This window comes from Aethalodelphis obliquidens, unplaced genomic scaffold (genome assembly GCF_003676395.1).
Source record: "Aethalodelphis obliquidens isolate GAN/ISIS:26980383/991018 unplaced genomic scaffold, ASM367639v1 scaffold1, whole genome shotgun sequence".
NCBI lineage: Eukaryota > Metazoa > Chordata > Mammalia > Artiodactyla > Delphinidae > Aethalodelphis > Aethalodelphis obliquidens.
In genome coordinates this window covers 65,477,833-65,483,832 of record NW_020837945.1, presented here as the reverse complement: position 1 = coordinate 65,483,832, position 6,000 = coordinate 65,477,833, and positions in this window count along the sequence as shown.

Below are 6,000 nucleotides of genomic sequence, written 5' to 3'. Positions count from 1 at the left end.
AAGCCCCACTTTAATGCAACTAAATATATATATATTTGAGAAGGCCTTCATTTTGTGGGTGTGTGGGCATGTGATTCCACCTTCCAGCCTGGGATCCTCGGGCCAAGCTAAAGAAGCACCTCTGGCGGGTTCGCAGACATCAGAGCTGCCAAGGGATGGTTTAGCCCTGGAGACCCTGAGATCCAGAGAGGAGTCATGGAAACCCTACCCCTTTTCCCTACGTGGTCAGAGTTCATCATCCCCCTCCCTGCTTCCACTATGTCTGATGCATACTTCTTTGTTTGAAACGATCCCATTGAAATTATTTATTTAGAGCAGTGATTCTCAATCCTGGCTGCATATTAAAATAAACTGGGAAGTTTTTTAAAAAATACATATGCCATACATAAAACAAGACAGCCACAAGAGTTGATAGTTGTTGAAGCTGGATAATGGGTACATGGAGATTCATTATGCTATATTTCTAATTTTGTATGTGTTTGAAATGTCCCATAATAAAAAGTTTAAAACTAAATATATAATATATATTATATAAATATATAAAATAATATAAAACTGGGCCTATAGCAAACCAGTTAAAATTGAATTTCTGGGGCCCCTAGGCTTAGAATCTGTAGTTGTAAAAGCTTCCCAGGGATTCTGAGGGTTGAGAGGGGGACATGGGGACATGAAGAGGATTGAAGCGATTACAGTAGCTGCCTCTGGACTGTGAGCGCTTTTTTTTTTTTTTTTGGACTGTGAGCTTTTGATGAAATGTCAGATGACTGCCCCTAAAGTATTACTCCTGATTTGGATAAATGATCAAACATTCCAAGAATGGTGACTAAAGACAACTCATTTATCACACTGTCTAGCTGAAGTATTTTAAAGTAAATTATAAGACCACCAACATTGGCACATGATGGCTTACTTATGTGTGAGCTTCTGAAGAGAACAGTCCTTTCTGTCTTCTTTGTATTTTCATTCTCAGCATGTAGCACATGGCCACTTTGTCATTGCCAGTAAATGTTTGTTAAATTAAGTTTTCTTTAAAAAGGAGATGGGGGTGACACAAGTAGACATTGGGTTAGGATGCCCTATCAACATAATGTTAAGAATACGAAGCTCTGGAGCTGGACTGCCTGGGTTCGAATTTCAGCTCTGCCACTTAGCCTTGTGTCATTCACAGTCCAGTAACTTAACTGCTCTGCACCTCAGCTTGTAAAATGGCAATAAAAAAGAACCTATCTCATATGTTTGTTATGAGTTCTCTGTCTCTGTCTCTGTCTCTGTCTCTCTCTGTCTCTCGCTCTCTCTCTCTCTCTCTCTCTCTCTATATATATATATGTATATACTTAAAACCATGCCTGACACATAGTAAGCATTCAGTATGTTGCATTGTTAAGAAGACTGCCCTCAGAACGGTGCCTGGTACACAGTACATCACTGGCTTATAGTAAAGGTTTGCTGAATGAATGAATGAACATTCTGCTTTTGTGATTACTTGCCTCCAGTTTTACCCATTTCATTGTATTCTCCAGATAAGGAATATAGCAGAGGGTAACTTCTGAATGGAAGGTTAGGTTGAGAGTCAAAGGGAGTGATCTTGAGGTTGGAGTGGATTCAGTTTCAAGCCCAAACCAGGAGGGCTGAGTGAACACTGGGAGTTTTAAAGTTGAGAGTCCTGGTGACTGCAAGAAAGAACGGGCATTTTTAGTTGACTCAGTCTGACCCCAGTGCCATGAAGAGCGGTGCCCACAAATTGGGCTGGCCTTCCCAGGATCTAAACCTAGATTTCTTTCCACCTCTCTACCCTCCAGCTCTGTCTAAAATAAGAATCTGTACTGGCTTAGGCCTGGATTGATGTTAGAGATCCAGAGCTTCAAGGCAGCAGCAGGAATTTACTTCCAGATAAACACTGTCCTTTGTTTATCTTCAAAACATTATTAAAGCTCACACTTATGTGTAATGAAGGTCATTTAGAGTTATTAAAAGCCAATAGAAGTGCAGGCCAGGTTTGGAAGTGCAATATAAATGGGAGAGGGGTTATGTTTTCCTCTACTGGCTGACAACCTTGGGCAATTCCCCTAATCTTTCTGGGCCTTGGTTTCCTCCTCTGACACTCTGTGGCTTGATGACTAATATAAAAGGTTATTTAAAGAACACAATAATAATAATTATAGTGGATCAACCCAGCAGGGGCTAAGGGTTTCTTCTGGTAAAAAGTAAGAAAGAAATAAAGGAAAAAAGATAAGGATTTAGCCACAACGAAAGTTCCTGAATTCTAGGTTAAGAAGTTAATGAAGCCCGTAAGCTAAGGACATTAGTGAAAATTTTGGAGCAGGAGAATGATAAGTTTAAAGAGTTTATAGAAGGAATTATCTGCACAGGTAAATAGAATGGACTAGAGGAGAATGAAGCTGAAGGAAAAGAGACTAGTTCGAGGGTGGTACCAGATCCAGGGTCTTACCACATGTCTGAGGGAATAGGCAGGAAGGGACATATACCAGGCAAATTTTGAAGAAAGTGACAGTGTCTGAGTGTAAGTCAAGTATTAGGAGGAAGGAGGGAAATGAGCTTTTTTTTCTTTTTTTGAGCACCGTGATGTTCTGAGTCAAAGATGACTCAGGCTTCAAGCCTGGTTGGCAGATGGTGGTGGAGGCTATTACAGTAAGGAGAGGAGGAACAACTTTAGGGGAGATGTTGATTTGATTTTGCATGGATTGAGTCTGGGCTGCTGTCAAGACACTGAATGGGCACATAAATCAAACAGTATGGTTTCATAAATGAGAGGGTGAATACTGAGGATCAGGGAGGATTTCAGGCCTTTCAAAGGGGCATGGAAGGACTCAGGCATGGCAATAGTCCTATCACCTCAAAGCTCTCCTCTAAGGGGAAGGAGCCACCTCTGCTGGGGTAGAGGCAGGGCTATGATGGTCACCCCTGGGCCTGGGTGTGCTCAAGAGTGAGGTCAGAGGTGTGTTTAAGGCTGGGGAAAGCAGTATGTCACTTTCAGAATGTCACTTAGGACCACTCAACAAGGAGATCAAGGACTGGATAAGAATGCAGCAATTTGGGAAGATTTATGTTTCAATATAATTTCCTTTACATGTACAACCAGAGCTTCCTCCTGTAGAGATATTAAAGGTTAAAGTGTAACAACGGCAGGTGAAATTTTACAACAAGTTGCATAAATGAAGGCCATTCCTGAAACTTATGAAAAGATCTTTAGGGTTAAGCCAGTCTTCTCTGTGCCTGATCTTCTCTCGTTGCCTTTGTCTACATAATTAGAGTCTTGTCTTTAATTCAATTCAAGGAGCTTTTATTGCATGCTTACAACGTGGAAGACACAGAGAATGAGAAAATATAGTCCTTGCCTTTAAGGACCTTACAATCCCATCATAGAAACCTGACCAACATGGAATAAGCTATAAACCACCACTGCAAGGCTGCACGGGTACCAACTGCAATGACATGTGGGTGGCAGGCTTCCCGGGGGAGGTAGAACTGGAAGTGGACCCAGTATGACTGGCAGAATCTGAATGGAGGTAGTGGGGGCAGCAGGTGCAAAGGCTTGGAGATGGCATTGTCCACGGTATTTGTTAGGGGATCCTGGCTTAAGCACATTGAGGGAAATGGCAGGTAACTTTAGTTAGATTGAGTGGGGCCAGACTGAGGAGATCTCTCTTTAGATATGTTGGTTAAGACATCTAAATACAAGAAACCAACCTGAGCACGTTTACTTGTCTAACTATAATGTGGCGGTTAGAGCCCAGATGATGGAGTCAGATGGCTTGGTGTGAATCCTGATTTCACTCATTGCTAGTTGTCTAACCATGGGGAAGTTGTTTAATTTTCCTGTCCCTCAGTTTTCTTGTATGTAAAATGAAGTAATACACAGAATTGTTGGGAAGATTACATAAGATAATTTCTATAAAGAGATTAGAATGCTACCTGGTACATACTAAATGCTCAGGAAGTTTTAGCTTTTCACTTTCTCTTACATAGCATTCTGTATTGACTGAAAATTTTTGAATTAGTTGAATTTTATAATCATAAAAAAAAGACTTTATTTTAAAAAGTTCATCATAGTTCACCCATAGGAAGTTTCACTGCTCTGAAGACTACTCTGTCTGAATGAATGTTGTTTCAAAAAGGTAGTAAAATCTCAGGCCCCTATACTTCTGTAGGAGAGCCCATCATTCCAATTTCACAGATGCGTAACTGGTCGGCCAACTTGGGAAGTGTTGAACAGCACATAGTAACTCCACAGGAGAAATTTGGTGATTTGGGCTACTTATCTTAGGGAGGCAATTCTTGGAATAAGTAATTGCAAGGAAACTATTTCTTTCAACCACTGTTAGAGTGTATGTGAATTCTTATGACATTTTTGGAAAAGTAATCCAGCACTGCTAATATTTTGATATATCTGTTGACCTAGCTATTCTCACCAAAGAAATCTATCATATAGAAATGAAGCCACCAGTATGAGAATAGATGTACAAAAGTACTTATTGCAGCATCATTTGTAGTTGAAGAAAACTAGAAACAACTTTAATATTCATCACCAAGAAAACGGTTGGCTAAATTATGACATGCCCATGCTGTGGAATGTATACATCCAGGGAATAAATTAAGTCTATGTATAGCCCAGGAGGAATATTCATGATATATTGTGAATAACAAAGGAAAATTGCAGAATGCTGTGTGTGCTATGATTTCATTTTTGTTTAGAAAAAAACAAAACAAGAAACAACAATCATGTGTGTATATATTTGTATTAATGTGGAGAGATGTGTAGGACATACACCTAGCTATTAACATTTATTACCTCGGGGCCACGGAAACTATGTGTCTACAGTCTGACTTGTTAAAATGCACATGTATTGCTTTTGTAATTAAAAAAAATATATATATATAGTAAGGTGGGGTGGATTTTGGAGGGAAATTAACATGAAGACCAAGATTGAAATCACTCAACTGCTTTAAATCAATCCTGGTACTCAGACCCTGAATTATAATGTTGTTTTAGGAAGACCTTGTGGGGTAACTGGGGTCTTTATTCAGTCATCACTAGATAATCCCAAAGAGAAGACGTAGAAGACGGTGGATGAATATATTTGCTCCAGTAATCAGAAAGCAGAGACTCTTAAAAATCAGAGATCAGGAAGTTTGATGTTGATTCCCAGCAAAGTCCAGGAACAAATCACTAAAAAGTTTGCTTGCATGTATTTAGGAAATAAAGTAGCAATTATTAGGAGCCTGCATTTCTGGGAATTAAGTCATGCTAAAGTTAAATTAATCATATTTTAATCATATTTTAATCATTTAAATCATAAAATCATGTAAATATAAAGAATTGGAACTTTTCTCATAATATGTAAGTAGCCAAGATAAACATGAGTTAGAAATATACGTGAAGGTTCAGAGTATTGACTGATCTTAAAGATGCTTCTAGAGGTAGGTGTCTACCCTTGACCTTCTCCTTTCAAGTTATTAGCTATAGTTATGAAAAAGGAGTCTACAAAAAATGTCATATATCTGCATATAGATATAGATATAAATGACATAAAGCTTGGAGGGAGAGCTAAGTATTCTTAAGGATAAGATTAGGATGTGAAAAATTCCCGACAGGTTGGAGAAACTACAATAATAATATGTAAAGGAACTGGGTTACATGAAAAGTTCATTCAGGTTCAAAAAGTCAACTCCACAAGAAAGCAAGCAAGCTGGATCCATAAGAATACAGACCTTTAAAAGCTGAAGTATTGTGGGTAACCCTAAAGCGACTCTTGGGTGAAGCAATGGAGGATTACAACAAAGACCAAATGAACGTGTGCCTCTGGTGTACACTGGGGGAGAAGGCCTGGTATATGGAGCCCAGTCCTGGGACTGCAGTACAAACCGAACAAACTCAGAGCAGAGTGACCAGAGAGAGGAAGCCTCTGGAATTCATGTGTATAGTGCCATGTAAGGGCAGGGGTTGACTCTTGAATTACTTGGGTGGTAGTCTCTGTTCAA